Source organism: Cnephaeus nilssonii (assembly GCF_951640355.1).
Source record: "Cnephaeus nilssonii genome assembly, chromosome: 21".
Taxonomy (NCBI): domain Eukaryota; kingdom Metazoa; phylum Chordata; class Mammalia; order Chiroptera; family Vespertilionidae; genus Cnephaeus; species Cnephaeus nilssonii.
Window position 1 is genome coordinate 28,360,853 of NC_137092.1, and position 21,938 is coordinate 28,382,790.

At 40.0% G+C, this 21,938-nt stretch overlaps 1 long non-coding RNA gene across 1 annotated transcript in view; it reads left to right on the plus strand.

Moving 5' to 3' along the window:
• Positions 1-21,938, plus strand: part of LOC307093670 — a 35,023-nt gene that overhangs the window by 1,184 nt on the left and 11,901 nt on the right. The window contains exon 2 of the long non-coding RNA XR_013812998.1: positions 1,880-2,013. This is a non-coding gene — a long non-coding RNA (uncharacterized lncRNA). The remainder of the gene's footprint in view (positions 1-1,879; positions 2,014-21,938) is intronic.

The window sequence follows — 21,938 nt, forward strand, 5'->3', positions numbered from 1 at the left end:
CCATAAAAGACAAATTATTATGAAAGGATATGAAATATAGGTTTAAGAAACTCAAAGAACAAAGTGCATTTTTTTGCTGTTTGAATTTCTTAAAATTAAGTTCTTAAGACTCCTGCTGCTTACCTTTAAGCAAGCAACCTTGGAACTACTCCATGAAACCCGGTTAAAGGACGAACCAAAGAGTTTTCATGTATATATATATATATTAAAGCAGATGGGAGAGAGAACATGTAAGTCTCCCAGTATTCATACTTATTAACTCAATTGAATGCCTGTGGTGGGTCTCTCGGGAGCACACAGTAGCAGCCTCTTTGTATTACAACTCAGCCGGAAGCATTTATTCCCTTGTAATTAAGGCCAAGGGTGCCACCAGTGATGCGAATGGAAGCAATTATGTGGATTATTCAGTTCCCTCAACATGTCTCAAGAGTTTGTGTGTTTGCGGCTTTATGTTTGTGTGAAGTCCCTGTATTATATTTCCCTTGGTTCTCCCTGGCTCTGCGGGTCCAACCTCAGATAAGAACAATAGCTAACACTCCTGTGGCGCTTCCTCCATGCCAGACATTGTGCTGGGGGCTTTAGATACGTTATCTTTGTCCATCTTTTCAAAACTCGGTGGGGGTTAAATGTGAATTCATAGGTCCCCAGAAGCAGATACTGAAATGAAGTTCATATACAGGGTTTTATCCCTGAGGTGGCTCTAGGAGAGACCAGTATGGAGTGGGGGAAGCAGGCCAGGGATAGGGAGTTGAGCCAAGCGAGGGAGCATCTCAGGCCAAATCCTCCAATCTGTCCCCCAGGGCAACTCTGGGCCATGGGCTAGGAAAGGGAGCTTGACTTCCATCCAGGAGTATATAGTCATTGATTTAACAACCAACAGGGGTAGCAAAGTATATTGGGGTGTGGGCGGGGGACTCTATGAAAGAGGGAGTAGCAGGTGCTTACTGAAGAAGGTGGGACAGAAACACCTACATTTTCTGCTCCACGTAGGTACAATTACCTCCACGTGACAGTTGAGGCCACGGAGTCTTGCCCAAGATCTCAGGGCTCATACATGTAACACAAACCATTTCAATTTGATTTGTTTTCTAAAAATGCCAAGAATAGTCTGAGGACCAATCCATTAATTCTTTGTTAAACTAAGCTTCAGCTACCCAAGTCCCCAAGGTAAGCTCACAGAACAGACTAAAACTTTAGACAATTGGTGTGCTTTGTAGAATGTACTGCTCCCAAACCATCTAACCAACAGAAATTAGAACTATGTAAAAAAGAATTCCACGAGTCTTTCTTAACAAGATGTATTCACACAGATCCCGTTTTTTACATGATGATAATGTCAGTTTAAAATGCTGACCTGATTTTCTACACACTCATCGTCCTCTTAATCTCCCTGTTTTTCAAACAGAGTTTATTTTCCTCACAGGGTCACTAACATGATTTTCTTGTTTTGGATTTGGTGTAACATTGTCTGTTTTCTGAAACAGCTTAAAAATTCTTTTTTTTTTTTTGGTAAACTTTAAAGGGGTTCACTTTATTTTTTCTAAATGAATTCTCTTTATTTTCCTGTTTTAAAACGGGGAGTGCATACACTTCTTGGCTATCCCTTTCCACTGAGTAAAGAGAGGCAATGTTTGTGCGTAGTGGCGGGTGACCAGTGACGTGATCTGTGCTGGAGCAGGTGACAGGAGGGAAACAACTGGTAACCCCACCTGCGTCAAGGAATCAGCGAGAACGTTGCTGGTCCAAAGGTGACGCAAAGGTAGAGAAAGCGCCTGGACAGAGTGAGAGCACTTACAGGGGAAGGCTTGAGGATGGGGGCGCTGCACAGCCATCTTCTGTAAGTTGTGGATAAAGGGGAAAATGCTCTTTTTGTTTCTAGGTACCTGGTGAGGATGATGCTCTGTAGGTGCGTTGAATCTTAGTCTCTGCTGTGCCATCGGGACGTCGAGGCGGGGAGACGGAGGGAAAGGCTGGAGTGCTGGCAGAAGATTCTGCGATTCTAGAAAATAAAAGGTAACCCTTCTGTGATGCTTACTCAATGTAAGGGACTGTTCTAAACATTGAACGTATGTTAACTCCTTAAATTCTCCAAACAGCCCTACGAGGTAGGTACTTGTATTACCTCCATTTCACAGAAGAGGACAGACACTTGAGGCACAGAGAGATGACATAACTTGCTCACCATCACACAGCTGGGTAGTTGTGGAGCTGGGATTCAAGTCCGGGTTATCTGCTTTCAGATTCCATGCTCCTACCCATTACTCAGTGCCTCCCAGCCAGAATGTAGAGAAGGTGCTCATAGCATTACTAGAAATGATGCATTTGTAGTTTAATCTATTTCTGAATGCCTTGCATCTTTTTTTTTTTTTTTTTGAGGGCTCTGTTTCAATACCATGGGATAGCTAAGCGATAGGAGAAAACTTGGCTTCTGAGGGTTAGAAACGTTTACCAAAAGGCCTTCAAGCTGATGCCACGTAGAAAAGTCCATGTACCTGCTGGGCAGCTGCAAGCAGAGGTGCTCCCTTCTGTTTGGAGGAGACGGCCTTCCCTCCCAGGGGGGCTGCCGGGGCAACAGTTTTATCAGTTACATCACAAAGTCATCTCAGCGCCCAGCTGCTCGCTAAGAATTAAACTGCTGGAACCAGATCTGGCGAGCCTCATGTTACCGTGGCGTGGAGAGGGTGTGCAATTACTGTGATATATTTAGTTTTTCAAAACAGTTACATTTAAGATGCACTTTCTTACCAAAAAATAATATATGTTGATATTACTTGTGGTTATGTGCTTCATGTCCCCAAGTAAACAATCACACACCTATTTATTCTGAGCAAAGTCAACCTCCTGCCCAGTTTATGGTTTGTGGACAGGACTGCCTGGGGGAAGGCAGGGATCACTCACACTCCCAAAGGAGCCCAGAGCCGCTAGTGCCTCTGCTGCCCTCTAGAGGCTGTCAGGCGAAGACAGCTCTTCTCTGAACCTCCCCTGTGAAGTGTAGGGAGATGCCCTCCTTACTCTTCCTTTTGAATCTCCAATAAATGCCACTTGTCAAAAGGCGCTGAGGTAAAAACACTCAGAACTTCCAAAAGCAACAATGGGACTTAATAAACATTCTAAGCCAGGCCTTTGATAGTTACTCTGTACTCAGGGAAGGTATAAAGCTTCTGTCCCCCCCCCAACCCCCCATTCTCAGACAGTAGATAGAAATTAATCAAGGTTGTTTTAAGACTATAAATAGAGCTAACACAAAGCATCTGCCACATGCCAGGTACTAGTCTAAGTGCTTCCCATATACCAGTGGTCGGCAAACTACGGCTCACGAGCCACATGCAGCTCGCGAGCCACGGTTTGCCGCTCTGTTGACTAATGAGTTTGCCTACCACTGCCATATACTAACCTATTTAATCTGTATAACAGTCCTGTGAGATGTGTAGCGTGATCATCTCCATCTTACAAATAGGGAAGCTGAGGCAGGAAAATGTTTAAATATTTCTCACAGTACATGAGCGACAGAGCTGGATTCGAACCCAGGTATGTCTGGCTACGTGGACTGGACTTGTGACCACTTTGCATACTGCCTCTTTTATAGCTATTAGAGCGTGCATCAAAAGTCTAACTTTAAGGTAGAGGTTTTGCTAAATAACTTTAACCTGGATCTAGAGGAGATTATTGGCCTGGACACTTTCAAATATGACAGACAAAAAAGGAGGAAGAGGAGAAGCAGAAGGAGGAGGAGGAGGAGGAGGAGGAGGAGGAGGAGGAGGAGGAGGAGGAGAAGGAAAGAGGAAGAAGGAACTATTGTAGAGATATGGCAACAAAATATGATGCGTGGTCCATGGTTATATCTTAAGTATAGAAAACAAAGCTATAAACAACATTATTGGGAAATTTGAATATGGACTATATTGGATAATAACATATTTATGTTAAATTTCTTGAATATGATCCTTTCATTGTGATATAGGAATATGTTGTTGTTCTTAAGTGATACTTGATAAAGTATTTATAGGTGAAATGTCATGATATCAGCAATATAGTATCAAAAAGTTCAAGAAAAAAAACATACATGAGAAAGGAAGGAAGTTTAGCAAAATGTTAAAAATTGGCAACACAAGGTATAGGTTAAATAAAATCTACATAAAGATTTTGCAGGTTGGAATTATTAGAGTAAAAATTAGAGGAGAAATAAACTGCATCTCAAAGTTAGAGCCAGCCAAGAATATAGCCAATCTATTTGCCTAGACTGCCCCAAGTAAGAACAAATGAGAGAAGTGTGCGGGGGCTGGAATCCATAGGCACAATTGGAAATCTGTAGACATGTGTTATGTGTGGGTATATGAGATGTTAAAGCTTGTTTATTAATGTTTTTCCATTAGTAGTAGATATAACATGCTTCAGTTATATTTTCAAAAATTATTTACATTTCCATCCAATGGAAAATAAAGCAAATTATAAAGCCCTTTATAAAACTAAAACAGATCTAATTTCATGGTTAGGGTTATTCCATTTTTTGTCATCAACAAATAAGACATAGAGAGTGGTCTACCTTTTTATTTATTTATTCAGGAAATATATGTTCCAGGCACAGATCAAGGTGTTTGAGATACACAAGTGAACAAACCAAGACCCCTGAATGCATGGTGCTTATCTTCTGGTGGGAAAGGAGACAATAAACGTGAAAACTAACTAATGTGCAGATAATGTTCGAAAGTGATCATTGCCAAGGAAAACTAGAGCATCAGGGTCAGGTGGTTGTGGAAAAGAGAGTTTGTGATTTTAAATAGGATCTCCATATGTTTTATTCAAATGTGATCTCATGACATCTAGAAGGGAAGTAGAAGAGAACAGTGAAGAAAGTCCCTAAGGTAAAGGAATGCCCAGTGTGGCTAGAGCCGAGTGATCAAGGAGGAAAGAGTAGAGGATATGAAGTCAGAGAGGACATAGAGGACCAGTTCATAGAGGTAATTAAGAAGGTGTTGGTTTTTATGTTGAGTGAAAATAGGAAGCCAGTGGATATTTAAAAGGATCATATTTAAAAGGATCATTCATATTTAAAAGGATCGTTCTTTTAGGCAGTCAAAGCTGGGGGCAGAGTCCCCAGTTAGGCTATTGCAATTATCCAAGCAAGAGATGATAGTGACTCAGCACTGGTCAGTAGAATTGGTAGTGGAAAGACATGATCCGATTCTGGATATGTTTTGATAGTACAGGCAACAAGAAGGATTTACTGATCCATTAGTTGTGTTTGAGAAACAGATATGTCAAGGATGACTCAATGTTTTGTCCTGAGTAACTGGAAAAATGAAGTTGTCTTTCACTCAGGTAGGGAACATTAGGTAAAGCACATTTTGAGGGGGAAGACCAAGAGTTGAGTTTTGGACATGCGGAGTTTGAACTGTCAATTAGACATCCAGATGGAGATGTCATAAAGGTACTTTTGATATAGAAGTTGAGATTGAAGAGAGGTCAGGTCTGGAGATTTAAAACTGGTGATCATTGGTGTACAGGTGGTATTTAAAGCCGCGAACCTGGGTAGGATCACCAAGACAGTGAGTGTGGACAGAGAAGAAAAGAACATTAAGAACTCTGCCCTTAGCATTATTGTTTTATGTTTATTATACTTGTTATGGTTCTTATTTTGTTTTGAAAATTATTACACTCTACAAAATAAAAGTTGACAATTATCTAAATTACCAAAGATTATAAAATAAATTTGCAAAGTATATTAATTTTCATCTGGTTTGATTTTTCTACAAAAGTCTGCATTATTTAGATACTAGGAGAGCTACAATTTTAGCTGCTTTATCCTAGTGTTATTTAATCAATAATCTGTTAATCTTTAGGAGAGTAAAGTTCAAAAATGCTTTTGAGTAATTCTCTAGGTGGAGTAATCCTCATCTGTATTTTCTGAATTTAAGTAAGATGTTTTGTTGTAATATGATCATTCTTTCCTCTTTTCCTCATGCTTATGACGTGGCAGTTCTCATTTTGGTGATATAGTAAATGGCTTTTGAGAGTTATACCCACAGAACTACAAATCAAGGAGAGAGAGGAGAAAATGGTGTCTCTAGGCAAAGATACATAAACATATTTGTTGTTTTACCTAATAAAGACAATTGGTGAAGATAAGGAGCTCACTAAACAGCAAATAAGCCCATGTCATAAATGCATTTTATCAGTAAGATTTGAATGTTAGTGTCAGATCCATTTTAACATTTTTTTTCACAAATGAAATATATAATTGTGGTAGGCAATCTAGATAATATTGGCCTGTGATAAGCTCTATTAGTAAAGAAAAACCCAACTTAATCCAACTTTAAAAATAAAGGAGTGCATTGATTCATATAATGAAAAATACAGAGGTAGTCAGGCCTCTGGGTTTGTTTATCAAGCATCTAGTGTTGTTTTTCCTGTCTCTCTGCTCTGCCATCCACTGTGTTGTCTTCAACCCAGGGCTGGCTTTCTCTGCAGGCCCAGGGAGGCTGCCAAAAGTAGCTGAGCTATTTGCTCTCTTGAAAATGCCCAAGGAAAAAGAATGCCTTCCTCAATTATCTGGCAAGTGATCTGAGCATAGTGCCAATCCTTGTAGCCAGTGGAATGCCATGTGCTGATAGTCTGATGGCCTCAGCCACTTGATCCTGTGACAAAGGGCATGGGACACCCTTGACTTGCTACATCCTTGGAGATGTCAGTGCGGTCAATGCCCTTTGAGGCATATGGCAGCTACATAGCAGGTGTGGAGTGGCATGGTTGTCGAGGAGATGGTTATCACAGGTGATCCAACTCAGTTGACACTCCACTTCAATATATTGTTGAGACTCAACTCCCTAACCTTGACTATATTTCTCCCTGAGGACCTTTCTCCATTTGGTAGTGACAGAAAACCACCTATATCTGGTTATAAAAAATTTTTAACTGAAACTCAGGAGACATAGACAAGAGAAAAAGCGTTTACTTTTCAAAAATTACTATCCAGTATAAAAGTTAATGCTTTGTTGCACCTATGGAGAATGTCTTTTTGACCAGAGCAGATATAGAGCAACCTACATAAACATCGTTTTTATATGAGCACTTCTCTATCACTGATGTTTGAACACATTTTTATGATTGAAGCTTGTTTCTAATACTTTCAAGTTCTGTTATATGTATAATTCTTTTTTAAAATATATTTTATTGATTTTTTTTTTACAGAGAGGAAGGGAGAGGGATAGAGAGTTAGAAACATCAATGAGAGAGAAATATCGGTCAGCTGCCTCCTGCACACCCCCTACTGGGGATGTGCCCACAACCAAGGTACATGCCCTTGACCAGAATCAAACCTGGGACCTTTCAGTCTGCAGGTCGATGCTCTATTCACTGAGCCAAACCGGTTAGGCCTATATGTATAATTATAAGAAAGAAATTATAGTCACATCCTAGTTTAATGGGGGCAGTGTTTCAACTAATTGATGAATCAAACATTTGTGATTACCATGGCTTCCCCCTAAAATTGTACTAAAATGAAAGTAAAGGTGTTTTGAAAAGCATAGATCCTCAGGGACAAGACTAACACGAGATGAGATAAAAACAAGAGTTAGAAAGGCAATGGATAAGTGCCAGGCCATGAAAACAGAAAGCTTACAGTGGAAAAAGCACAGAAGCAATCTAGTTTAAACCTCTAAAGGCTCAGGAATTGGCAGTGCAAGATGTCTTTGAAAGTGAAGATGTAGAGGGGGCTGAGAACAGAATTGTTTGCTAGGCAATTAAAGAAGCAGTTAAGCCCACATCCGTGTTCTCATGCTGTGTAGGTGAGCAGTTGTCTCCCTTTTCCATTCCTCCACACCATAATTTAAAAAGAGGAGATTTCCTTTTAGGAGAGGTGAACCAGAAGATCTCTGGACTGGAAGACACAGCACAGCTGAGGGCAGAGGGCAGAGGAAACCTTCTAAAAACAGGATGATCACAATAAAAGGGGAGAACTTCAACTTTAATCTCTTACCACGCTCCCAAAATGCCAGAAGCCAGACAGGAGATTGAATGTCCCTTCTCGGAGAAATCTGACTAGCCCAAGACCATAGACCTAAAAGTACGGACACTCAAGGATCCAGTAATGAATGGGCTGAGAGAAGTCCTAACTTATAATGAAGTCCACCACTCACAACTTCCAGGCAGCTTTTTAGTTCTTCATTTTAAAGTATGAGCAGATTACCATACATTCAAGGGAAACCTCGAGCAAGAAAGACAGACCAAACAACAGAAACAGAAATTTGGAAGAAATAGGAACTGTGTTCAGAAAAGAAAACTGTGAGGGGGAAAAACTAGCCTCAAAAATATAAGAAAAGTCATTATTTGTATGAAACAAGAACATAATACTATAAAAAATATTCAGAGGTTTTAAAAGAAGCCTTGACATTAAAATATGATTTAAAATGAAAACATGAAGAAGAAAGATAGAATAGCGAAAATGTCAATAAAGTTGAACAACTTGACAAGATAGAAAATAGATGAAATTCATTTAAAATAGATTAAATGGATTTTTAAAATGTAGAGAGTCAGTCTAGAAATTCCCATCTATAATAATAAAAGCATAATATGCTAATTAGACCAGACAGTTGAAAGACCTTCTGGACGTCATTCTGGATGTCCTTCCAGACGAAGCCGTGGTGGCGGGGGCTGAGACAGAGGCAGTTGGGGGCAATCAGGCAGGCAGAGTAGTTAGGGGCAATCAGGCAGGTAGGCGAGTGGTTAGGGGTGATCAGGCAGGCAGGCAGAGTGGTAAGGGGTGATCAGGCAGGCAGGTAGACAAGTGGTTAGGAGCCAGTGGTCCTGGATTGAGAGAGAGATGTCTGCAAGAGGGATGTCTGATTGGCAGTTGGACGTCCCCCGAGGGGTCCTGGATTGCAAGAGGGTGCAGGCTGGGCTGAGGGACCCCCCCCCGAATCCCCAAAATGCACGAATTTCGTGCACAGGGCCTCTAGTATGTAAATAACAGGAGTTCCAGAAAGAGAAAATAGACAAGAACAAGGAATAGAAATTGCCAGAGAAGCAATTCATAAAAATTTCCTCATTACGAATTGAATGAACCTACTGATAACATAGCATAATGGTTGAAAACAGATCTATGAGAGATCACCATAAAGTTTTAGCACACTAGAGATAAACAGAAAATCATAAGGCTTCCAGGGGTTGGGGAGTTGAGACCAAGTCATATGCATAGAATGTCAGGTGGCATTTGAGTTAACAGTAACAACACTGGGAGTTAAAAGAAAATGTAATAATGTCTTAAAAATTCTGAAGGTAAATGATTTCAACCTGGAATTTTATATCCTGCCAAACTATCATTCAGAGTAAGGATATCCTCTGACAAGTTAGGTATCAAAAATATTACTTCTATTAACCCTTGACCAGAACAACTAAGGGATGTGGTATGCCAAAACAAGGAAATAAATCAAGGGGAATGATGTGGTGTCTAGGACAGCGGTCACCAACTTTTTGGACCTCACAGACTACCAGTGGTCTGCAGACCACCGATTGGCAACCTCTGGTCTAAGACACATACACAGGGAGAAAAAAGTGTCCTAGGGTGCTAGGAACAGTAGATTGTAGGGCATAAAATGTAAATTTAATCACAACATATTATTCCATATTTTGTTGACTTTAATATGCTATCAGTTATAAAATAAGTCAGTATTTTATGTACAACTAGAGAAAGAAAGATCTCTGCAATCAAATGACACAATTACTTAATGTTAGTCCTGTGTGATGTATGAATCAGTCACATCAGTCCCTTGTTGCTTTGAAATTTCTTTTTTACTAAGGGATTTGGTGTACTTTCTGGTCTTAATTGCTGTGATAAGGAATCATTTCCACATTCTCATTAACCAACATAACATAGTTTCTCTACTCATGGGTGTCTTTTTTCTTTGGTCTCACACAAAGCACTTGGTTATGCTTTGCAAGAAGATATTGAATTGCTGTCATTCAACCAATGACAAATGTTTGCTTTACCAGTAATAAATTTATGCTCCAATACTCTCTTTTTTCTATGTACACAATAACTATTTGTTTTAATGCCAATTCATAGTGTGATATTTCTGGAGATATTATGTATGGTAGTTACATTCAACAAGTAAAGTGTTTATCATGTATGAACTCAGCTGAAGTGATGACATTATCAATAGCTTTGACCAAACTTACGCATATACTATGACACTATATCACAACAACTCCCTGTCTAACCACAATCGAAAAACACAGCTAGAGGTAAGAGATGTTAAAATCTGAGGAAAAAAGAATTACTTAATAAGGTAGCTCATCTATGATTAGGATAAACATAGTAATCTATATATATATATAAAAGCCTAAGCGACTGTTATGACCTGTCGACTGGTCACTATGATGCACACTGACCACCAGGGGCAGACGCTCAATGCAGGAGCTGCCCCTGGTGGTCAGTGCGCTCCCATAGCCAACCTCCCATGCCTGCCAGCCGGCCCCAATTGGCCTGATCAGACTAGGTGAGACGGCCTCGATCAGCCCTGATCACCTACCAGGCCAAGGGTCCCCACCCATGCACAAATTTGTGCACCAGGCCTCTAGTAATACTATAAACAATGAATATGAACTAATCAAAAGTTGATATATACCTGTATTAGAGGAATGGCGAGGGTGTGTGTGTGTGTATATGTATACACACACACACACACACACACACACACACATACATATATTTGTATATATATATATGTATGTATATACATATATATGTATGACAATATATATGATGGTGTTGGGTGCAGCAGTGTTGAAGAAAAGCTAAACCCTTAATTTTTATGGTGAGAGGACAAATGTTAATGCCTAATCTTGGAAATTGATGATGTGCAAGTAAACATTTTATTGAAAGATAATATTAACACATATAAATAACTAAAATAATTGAGAGAGGTTGTCTTTGAATAACAGTTCTGGGGTCAGAGGACTCTTATTTTTAAAATAAGGCTTAAGCTATTTGAAATTTTAGGCTATGCACATATAACTTTGATAAATATAAAGTTTGAAATAAGTCAGTGGCAACACAAAAATTGCTCACATGATTTTCCATATTTAGTAAACTACTTAGAAGTTTATAAGCTTAGTTGACATTTTAAAATCTCAGGAATAATTTTCTAACAGGAGAGATAACACACCAGATGTGATATGAAATACACGAAGGGTCTGTGGTTCTTATGGAGTAATTAGTTATACTGAACTAAGAAAGAGATCTGTGTTGTTACTGAAACTGATTTTTCTTTTTTGGCTCAGGTATCATCTTACCCAAAATATGTAGACATGAAAAATTTTCTTCCTCTAAATATCTTATAAATGTTGGCATTTGCAGCTAGGATTCTTTCCACCTCTCTGCACGTTAGCAATCTTAACTGGCTGGGCCTTTAGCCATCCCCAAAGCGCCTTCCTTTATATAGTTTACAGATCAACTTCCGTCCCTTGCGCTTCATTGCCTCTTTGTGGGCTCCTCCTCCTCTGCTCATATCAGAGGTTGGTTATAAGTTGGTGGATCAGATTTCTTAGTCAAGAGGCAGTATCTCCCATATCTTAATCAGACCTTCTTTTTTAAAAATTGTATTTTTATTGATTTTAGAGAAGAAGAGAGAGGGAGAGAGAGAGATAGAAACATCAGTGAGGAGAGAGAATCACTGATTGGCTGCCTCCTGCACTTCCCCTACTGGGGATTGATCCTGCAACCCAGGCATGTGCCCTTGACCGGAATCAAACCTGGGACCCTTCAGTCCGCAGGCCGACACTCTATCCACTGAGCCAAACCCGCTAGGGCTTAATCAGACGTTCTTAATTAGCCTATGAGGGTAGCATGATTTAATGTGAAGAGCACTGGAGCACAAGTCAGGAGACTGGATTCTTATCCAAGCGGGGCTATCTAGTGTCTCACCTCTTGCACCGAAGTTTTCCCATTTGTTAATGGAAAAGTTTAGAATAGGAGCTTTCTAAGGCATCCTGCACTTATAATATTGTATGATTCTGGGCATATGCACTTATCTAAATGCTTTCTTACTAGATTAAATCACAACATAAACTGATTCTGATTTTTTTGATAAAGCTTTATCAGTGTGTACAATAGGTTGGCAAATAAGAACTTAAAAGAAAGAGATAGACTTAAGTTACTGGACAAAGAAAATAGCTGGATAAAGGGCACACAACTTTCTAAAGTAAAAAACAACATTGATGTTGCATTCTATACTGGTAATGTACATATAGATGACATTTTAGGGATAAATGCTTCTTAACTAGTTGATGCACACTTGTGAGTGAATGGGGCATATAGTCTGTTTCTAAATATTGCTTCTAAGCAAATTAACGACTTTAAATGTTAATCCATTGGATTTTGTCCTGTTACGACGATAACTGCTTGTTTTATGATGTCACCAGTTAAGAAAGAAACCGACTTAGCAAAATCAGATGAATAACTACCTTGAAAACAAGCCGTCTAATCACAGTTAATTAAAACATTAGAAACTATCCTGAAAACAATATCAGACTATAACGAAAGAATGTTCAGTGGATCAAAATTATACACCACCTAAGAAAAATATCCTCAGTTCTGTTGCTGTATTTAATGAAAACAGCAATAAACATTGCCTTCCATGAGAAGAGTTATGTGAGATTGGAAGGCCTTAAATGACAAGGCATGCTGCACTGGGCAAGCAGTATGATCTTTGTGCTACTCATGGGGAGCTGACCTACAGTTAGAGGACAACTAGCTTTTCCTTTCTCAGTTCCACCACCTCTGGCAAATGCCATGCATAAGGGGGAACCAGGTAAAAGTCACACAGAATGTCAACTCTGTGTTCAAGCAATCGCACATTACTATTATTTAAAGCCCTTGAATTGGACATGGGACAAGTCACTACCTCAGTGGTTTTCGACTATCTGAGGATTTTTTTTTTTTAGATTCATCTATCTGAACCCCATCCTTTGAAAAGTGGCTCATTTTGTCTATAATCTATATATATTTTTTGAAAACTACACTAAATGCTGGTTCTACTATCAATCAAAGATTGTTAAAAACTTTTATTAGGACAATTAAACCCTTTAATGAAACATTTTTGATACAACCCATTTATCTTAAAATCTACCTGAATTTTAGACCTTTATTTTATGGTCTTTGGGATGGAAATCTTACTGATATGCCGTGCATGGTCTACTTGTTTCTACAATGTTTAATTCAATGAAAATAACTAATGTAGTCTACTTTAATCATCTTTATTCTTGTTCTTTTTAGGGTGTTTTTACTGAATTATTTATTCCATATTCCTCAAAGTATGGGGAGCAAAAAATAGGTTATAAATTATGTTACCACCACTTTTCAATATCTCATTCCCCCCTTTGACTTTCCCTCATTAGTAGAATCAATACCCATAATATGTGGCCATTCCCAAAGGTAATGTGCAATTTCAGAACTTCACAATTTTTTATAGATCAAAAAGGAAAAAAATCTATCTTTCTAGATCCCCTCAACTCATTTCTTTCCTGGTTCTTGTCTAGTACAATAGGTAAAAAAAAGGATCCAAAGGAAATGCAAGTTACAAGCAGATTTCTTCTTCTTTGCCTCCCCTCCAGTTTTGTTTTCTATTATTATGGCCTAAAGATAATAGAGGTATGAGTGATGGGAGTGGGGACAAGGGAGGAGAGATTGGGAAGTTTTGACATACCTGTTCGGTGGGAAATTTTCTTAACAAAATCTCCTCCCCAGCAGGTCTGGATGAATCTCATGTTTTTGACATAGATGGGAGGCTACATGGTGAAACTAGTTCCACATGCAGTGAGGAACTGCAAAGTGACTTTAACACATGGCTGGCTGACTTGGAACATGCTCCCTTCACGGTGGAGTACTCAGCAAGGCCCTCGGTGGTTCTCTGCTTGACACCCTGAAACTCTTCTTTCCGTTTTCACTTCCCGGCCTGCACAGAGCCCCAGATTCCCAGGCCTCACACCACCTCCACAGGCTTTAGAAGCCAAAGTCTTTCTTGGGTAAGATTTTATTCCATCTTTTCCTGGACATATTCTTTAATTCACACACACATGCACATACTTTACTTTGCAATGAACATGATGAAGGGGAGAGAAAGAAAGGTGAAGGCTCCAAGGGAACAGACAGATCCTGGCTTTTATCTCAAGTCTCTTTGCTTCTCTGGTTCATGGGACTTTGGTTTTGGAGTCTCAGCCCAATTTGAACGTTCAAGCTGCCTATTACTGGTGGAAAAGGGGGGGAAAAAAGAGCCGCTTCCCTGTCTCTTTGCCTTAATCTGCTGTTCACGTGGAAGAGTGTGCGGCTGACCCAAACCTCGCTGACATGTCAGCGTGCAGCCGCAGGACGAGGGGTGTTTGATTTATAAATGGAATGTATAATAGGCACGATGCCTTCTGAGCCGACCGTTCATGGAAAATCACATGCCGCTCACATGAGGGACCAAGATCTTTTTTTATTATTTTAATGAATTGAGTTTTGTCAGTGCACCAGGGAGATAAGAAGATACCTGCCAATAACCCTCTGATTGTGTCCTCGGCCAATTGGTGGGCCTGAACACGGTACTCCTCTCGTCAATTGAGTTTGTGTGTTAAGTCAAGGTTTAGCTTTGGATTTGAAGCTCTCGTTCAAACAAAGCCACAGACGCTCCGACTCCGACTCCGACGGTGGAAACCATCACATAATTCTCCTCTTTGTTTCTTTAAAGAGCATGGGGTTGGTAAAAAAAAATAATAAAATAAAAATTCCATTTTGGGAAGACTTGGTCTGAAGATAATGATAGTGAAGATGAGAAAAGACAGCAGGTTGTAAGTTCTGGCCTAAGTTTGGAAAGAGGGGCGGGGGGAGGGGAGGGTTGAAAAGGTAATAAACTACAGCAAGGCCAACAGATCAACCAATGCGTGAAAAACCAACAGGTAACAAGGGGCCTCTGGAGCTTCTGAAGAATAGAGATCAGTAGGAAAGCGTTTTGAATGAGAAATAAAATGCTCCTTCCTGTCAGGGCGGAAGGGAGGTGGATGGTGCTTGAGAAATGGGGGAAAAAATGCAATTAAAACCCAGATATGAATAAAGATCAGGTGGGAGAGGATGTCACCCTGTGGCCTTTGGAACTGTGTTTCTGCTGCTTCCCCAGATTATTTTTTTTTTCCTGGAACAAAGGAACAATGTTGTGGAAAAGTGGGTGCCAGATACTTTAGGAAAATGAGACACAGTGAAGCGGATAAAGGAGACAAAGACAATCGCAGTCATAGGCAGTAAACTGAAGGCAGCTGAGGCCTGAGACAAAAGGCGAAAACTCAGAGCCAGCAAGATGACTGAACCATGGGAAGGAAGGAGGGGAAGATGATTCACAATGACATTTGAAAGACATGGGTTTGAATATGTATTAGCGTGTTGCACACTGCTTGGCCTTGGGGAACTGCCTTTGTTCAGTGAGCCATTTCCCAGTTTTAAGGCAATAAACAGGAAAAGAGCGTGAAAGATGGCCGCAGATGCTTGGTCCATGGTGTTTGAGAGTGAATCTGATATAAGACTTTGGCTCCGAGAGGCTGATGGAATGGAGGCATTACTGCTGAGGAAGATTGTCTCTCTCCACAATCAGATTCCAAGAGGAAATGCATGGTTAAAATGCTGTGAAAGGATTCCTTGTCATGAGACTAAAGTTTCCACCATATCCTCATCTGGGGTAATTTCATTTCTATTTAATTCATCCTGGATACAGACAAGAATAAGAGAGTGAGCAAGGTCAACTGTAGAATAACGGAAGCTTGGAACCCATTAAGTGATTCACCCTTGGGGGGCCTCATGTCTGTATTTGTATGTATGTTCTTTCATGTAAACATGCCCATCAGAGGCAGTTTTAAGTGAGACTTATGGTCCACCAGTCTCAATAATTTTCTCAGAAAATAGGACAGAAGGATAATTTGTAGAAGAGAATGATCATCATCCTTTAGGATGCTATGCTGTTATCAAAATATTAGTGATAATACCCCAAGTATGGTATTCCTATTGTTCTTAACAATAAAATGAATTTTTCCTGAGCCAGTAAAGGATGTATTTATAGAACTAGTTAGTGAGTGTTTATTCTGGCAGTGAAAAATCACTCGTAACTGTGGAGCTGCTCTTTAAGCATTTATTAGTAAAATTCTGTCCCAAATGGGAAAGAATCTAAACAAATTTTAAAAACTGAAAATTTAGTTTCCCATGGAGTTGAGAAGCAAACTTGAGGACAGAATGGCCTGAGGCATCAGTGAGCCCCTGAGTTGGCTGGCAGTGTTTGGGTGTAGTTAGGGGGAAATGAGTGTCCGTCCTGATCTAGAGCACGCTGTCATGGAGGAAATGCACCTGCACTGCCGTAGGAGTGGACAAGGAACTCGGTGCTGTCCAGTCCAACGCCCAGAGCAGCATAGTGGCCACTGTAGAGGCTGGATCAGGGTTGGTAGAAATGGGGCAGTGGGAACGACAGCACTCAACCAAAACATTGACTTGTTGGAAAGGAAATGCAGGTTTAGAATATCAACACACAAAGGTTATTGTGACCTTATGTCCTCTGCAGCTGGGCAGCAGGACAGTCTGAAGAAGTAGAAGCCTACAGTCTTCATTTGCCCTCCTGTTCCTTAATGAGCAAGTATCTTGATGAAGGTCAACTGAGTTAGGACAACCCGTGGATGGTTAGTTCAGCCAATAGACAGAGGTTATGCCTCACTCTTCCCAAATTGGTGGTATGGAATCCTGAGATTGCTCCATCACATGTTAAAATGGTTCCCAGATTTCCTGAAAAGAAAAACCAATGCAGAGGTATTTATTTTACATAGAATTCCAGGGTCCAAATGTAGAGGAGTCAGTCCTAATTACACATATCTCTATCACATCCTTAGTTGGCCGATGCTTTTACTATGTGTTAACTCATTTAATCATCAGAGGATGATTATTTGTTTTGACTAGGTAAGGTGATTGAGGACAAAGGTCACGTCTTGTTTGTCGTCAGTCGTTGCCTCATATAGAGCAAAGCCCATGATAAATGTTTGTAGAATAATGAAATTATTTAGTCTCCAGAGAGTTAAATGTCTCATTAATAATTCATTTAGTTTCTATGTTTCTCGTGTAAAAAAATACCATGTTTGGACTAAATTTGTCCACATTAGCTGGATATCAGAACAAATCTGGGTTTTTTTTAAATGAACACATTCCCAGGCTCCAGCCCAGTCCACATAATTGGAATATCTCATTGTGGGTCCAGGGAAAGCAAGTTGAGAACTAGATGAGCTCTCAACACCCATCCATCTTTAACCCTTTGCACTCACTTGCTTTTTTCTCGATTCCTTTATTCTACTCGGGATTTAATTTTTTAAATACCCCAGATTTTGCAAAGCACGGCAGTAGAATAAAAACCTGGAGTTCCTTTTCGTATAAACTTATTTATTTGGATTTTTTTATATTTCAAATTATTGATACATTCAAAGAGTAATTTTAATCTCGACATCTGAGTGCAAAAGGTTAAGATTCTCTGAAATAAAAGGCTCCTTTAGTATTTTAAGTATTTATCATTAATTAAATAGCTAAGTAAGGACAGTGGGTTTTCAAGACTTTGCCTTGAAGAGAAGACAGTGCATCTTGCAATGGTCATGTAAGGCACATACACACACACACACACACACACACACACACGCAAACATGCTTAGCTCACAATACCATTTTATACATTTTCAGAGAAGCTATGACAATAGTTGTGAACCCTTGCATTTATGCAGTGTGTTGTCAATGACTTCATCTCCTTATCTTGTGTGGTTTTCGGCAATAATCCCCACCACCACCATTATGTTTGGCTTCTGAGACCCATGCTGACAGGTCAGAGAGGAGAGAATGGAGGAGTGAAGACACTGAGAACAGAACAATAAGAGGTAGCATGTTTGACTCTTCTGGTCATTATGGGATTTTTGCAGTGTTAGTGAGCTATTTGCAATTTAGAAAGCTGTAGTTGTCTGTCTTACCTGGATGAGCTACGCTTACGCAGCTTCTTTCTTGCCATGGTTGGTAATTAGATGGTGACTTCTATCCTCAAACATGCAGATTTGGAATCACATTAGGTTGTTTCCACCCCAGGGACACTGCTGGGCCTTCGGGGCAGTTGTGACAGCGCTGTAGGGTGAGATTCAGGACAGGACCTGCTACAGCCACATGGGATGGAAATAACAATTACTGAAGAATTTCTAAGAATATATACAATCCAAAATGGAAATGCTAGTGTTTCCTTTCTTTTTGAATGAATATAGTGTGGACCACTTTGGGTTTAAGACCACATTAAATAAAAAATAAAGACTATAAAAGACTCACAGCCAAGAAGACAGGAAACTTAATTTTTATGCTCCCAGTGGCAAAGTCAGGTGAGAATGTTTCTGAGGGAAAGACAAAGATTTGAGGGGATATTCCCAGAGGCAATTAGTTGGACCTTGTCTTAGGCAACAATGGTGTGTGTGTATGTGTGTGTGTGTGTGTGTATTTTGGGGCAGGAGGTGAGTGGAGGAGAGAGGGTGATCACACTCTTGAAACTCACTTTGCTTCAAAGAAGGAGGAAAAGGGTGTGAATCATTTTGGCTAAATGCACCCAAGAACAATTCTCAGTCAGGCAGTCCTAAGACAAATGGAATAAGCTCTTCTCTTCATTCTCTGGAGAGACAGTTTCCATTGAGAAGCCTCTGAAAGCCACAGACTTGGGAGGTAGCCCTGAGCCCCTCGGGGAGGCGGCCAGGAATGCATGCGAGAATGAAAGGCCTGCTGGAGCCCAGGAAGAACATTTCGGGAGAAGAAACTCAGATCCATGAAACAGCTTTCGAGTTGTAATTAGCACATACTCAGTTACAACCATATGAAAATATCTACATCTCTACTCACAAAATGGGGGAACTTTGAATGGCAGAAAATTTCCTTTGTGTGTGTGTGTGTGCGCACACACACACACATAGATTTAAGTTTTTAAATTCTTTAAAAAACAACATTAACAACCAATGTATCAGGAGTTAATTTATTTCACAAGTATTGATTGAGAACCTACTGTGTGCCAGTGAAGAAGCTCTCGTGTTCTCTTCCATCACGGGCTTCTTCCAATGTGAGTCCTCAGCCTTGCCCACCAGAACCTTGAGACACACAGAACTGAGGCCCAAAGAAACGCCCACAGCCCCCTTCCCGCACTCTTCCTCGCAGGGTGTGGGAGCTGGGGCTGGAGGAACTGGAGGAATACAACAAGTTGTTTTACAGATATATACTTCCCCCCAGAAAAACTCCTCCTTTTGAACATAAATTATTAGCTTGTTTACCTTCAGGAAATAAAAATAGTCATAATCCTTCCCCTTTGACATCACTTTGAATTACTGTCAGGTGATCCCTGGTCACTGATGCTCCAATTCCCCTCACACAGACCTATCACTTTGGGAAGTGTACTTTTCCTCCCATAATGCCAGAGGCAGATAGAGATCAGTCCAAATACGAAGTCACATGAGACACAAAGTTGAAGGGACTCGCTGAATAGTTCACCTTCTCTGCACCAACCTCTACACACACACACACACACACACACACACACACACACACACACTTACACTCTTTCCTTGAAATTTATTTGAGACTTGAGGGTCTGTGGTAAAGACTTGGATTTTTTGGGGTTAACATTTATGGAATGTGGCAAACATTAAAACATAGCATGACATTAAAAATATGTCGGGGTGATGTCTGCAATATTTTTTCAAGTGTTTAGACCACTGCATCAAAATCACCTGGAAGAATTGATTTTAGACTCAGCTTCTATTTAAAATTATTTAAAAGTCTGTATAAGAGAGTTGTAGAAGTCTAAAATAAGATTTCTGGGGGTGTGGTGTTATAATTACACCAAAGAATTCTCAGTTTGAATGAGCAGATCGACACTGGCATTCAGACACTGGGAGCTCAGCTCTGTGACCGATGCCGTCCATTCGTCCACGCCCAGGAAGCCGCTGATCAGCACTCAGGGCAGCGTCCTTCCCAAGTTTCCTTCCATACCTTTTCCTTGTCCTCTCCCCCCTCAGCCATGGTCCTCTCTTAGGATTCTCTGTTCAAATGATCTGCATTCTGATTTGCAAATTCTTTCTTTTCTACATCTTCATGTGTTTTTCTTTTTTACTTTCCCCTCCTCTTCCAGGCTTTTACCAATTCTCAAAGGAGGACCTTTAGAGGCTATTTCTAAAAACAATGTAGGAAAGGCCTGGCTATGCATTTGTCTTCTTTTCCATGGTCTTCTCATCCTTCTTCCTCCCTGAATAGAGGAACACGAATGAACGAGACAGACCTAAACGCCACCTTAGCATAGTCCATTCAGGGAGTTCCCAGATCACTATGCTTCATCAGTGACAATGTTGATGGTGATGATGGTAAGTGTTTATTTGTAGCTAATGCCATTTTTGGACAGCTTGATAGAAGCTGGAGTGGAAATACACTGGAGGATGAATGAATGAATATAAATGCAATCTCTGTAAATAATGATGGTCTGGAGGAAAAAAACAAAGGAATAATTTCCACCATTTAGATTCAAGGGATTAGCTGAATTGAATAAATTAGCCTATTAACATTATAGGATCATAAAACAGAAAGTACTCAATAAATATTTGATGACTGACTAACTGAAAAGTTTGTTTTTGTTTTCCTCATTAAAATATGTGAATCAACAAAGCTAAAAATATATGGCTCTCCATGTGGGAAAGCCATGATCACTAAAAATCAATCTGCTTCAAATGTCCACAAATTATCAGCTACTCTTTAAGGACTCAGGGATTGTTGACATTAACCTGGATTTCTAGGAAATCAAGATTTGGTTCAAATTGAAAGATGTAAGATTTTATGAACCCAAAGATTTAAAAGGCATTAAAATAAATGTTGACTAATCCCTTTGGGAAATCAGTCTAGGATTAGATTATGTTCCTATGATAAACCAGAACTTCTCAAGAAAATGAATAGAACACCCGGCGCATATTAACATCTGTGTTTTATCTGGAAAAATGTAAAGAACAATATTTGTAATTCTTGTTTGCAAAATTTACTCAATTTTATTTAAATATGGTATCATAGAATAGTGCCATGAACACATTGGCACCATTCTATTGCTTTTTCAGGGGGGAAATAATGCTCACTTCTGAAAATATTTAATCATAGAATGACACCGTTACAAGGATCATTATAAACTTTGTAGAGAAACCCCTTCCCTCCTCACAAGGGGAAAACAAGGCTCATAGGGAGGCAGGATCCACTCAGGACAAACCCATGGTTCTCAGCAGAGATGTCTAAGTGCAGGGTCCATAATTCATATCTTCTCCACAATCACCATCTTTGACAGTTGGTCTCCTTTTTTTTTTTTTTAATTCTCACCCGAGAATATTTTTTCCATTGATGTTTTAGAGAGTGGAAGGGATGGAGGAGGTGTAGACAGAGAGAGAGAGAGAGAGAGAGAGAGAGAGAGAGAGAGAAAGAGAGAAAGAGAGAAACCTCAATTGCTTGCCTCCCACACGCCCCGAATGGGTTGGGGATTGAACATGCAACCGAGGTACGTGCCCTTGACTGGGAACCCACAACCCTTTGGTCTATGGGCCGATGCTCTAACCACTGAGTGACTAGCCAGGGCAATAACCAATTTTTTTACTGGGCTACTTGAAATCTGAAGTGTTCTTGGAAGGTGGTAAAATATGATGCTTCATTTCTCAAACTCTGGCCGCAGAACTGCTTTACATACTCTTAAAAACTGCTGAAGACCCCAGAGAGCTTTGTTTATGTGGCTTATTTCTATGAACAAATGTTACAAATTAAAATAGTTAAATTTTTTAAGGACAAGAATACACAAACCCACATACTATTAGCCTCAGTGCTGCCATCAGCACGCAGCATGAAGCTTCCAGAAAACTAA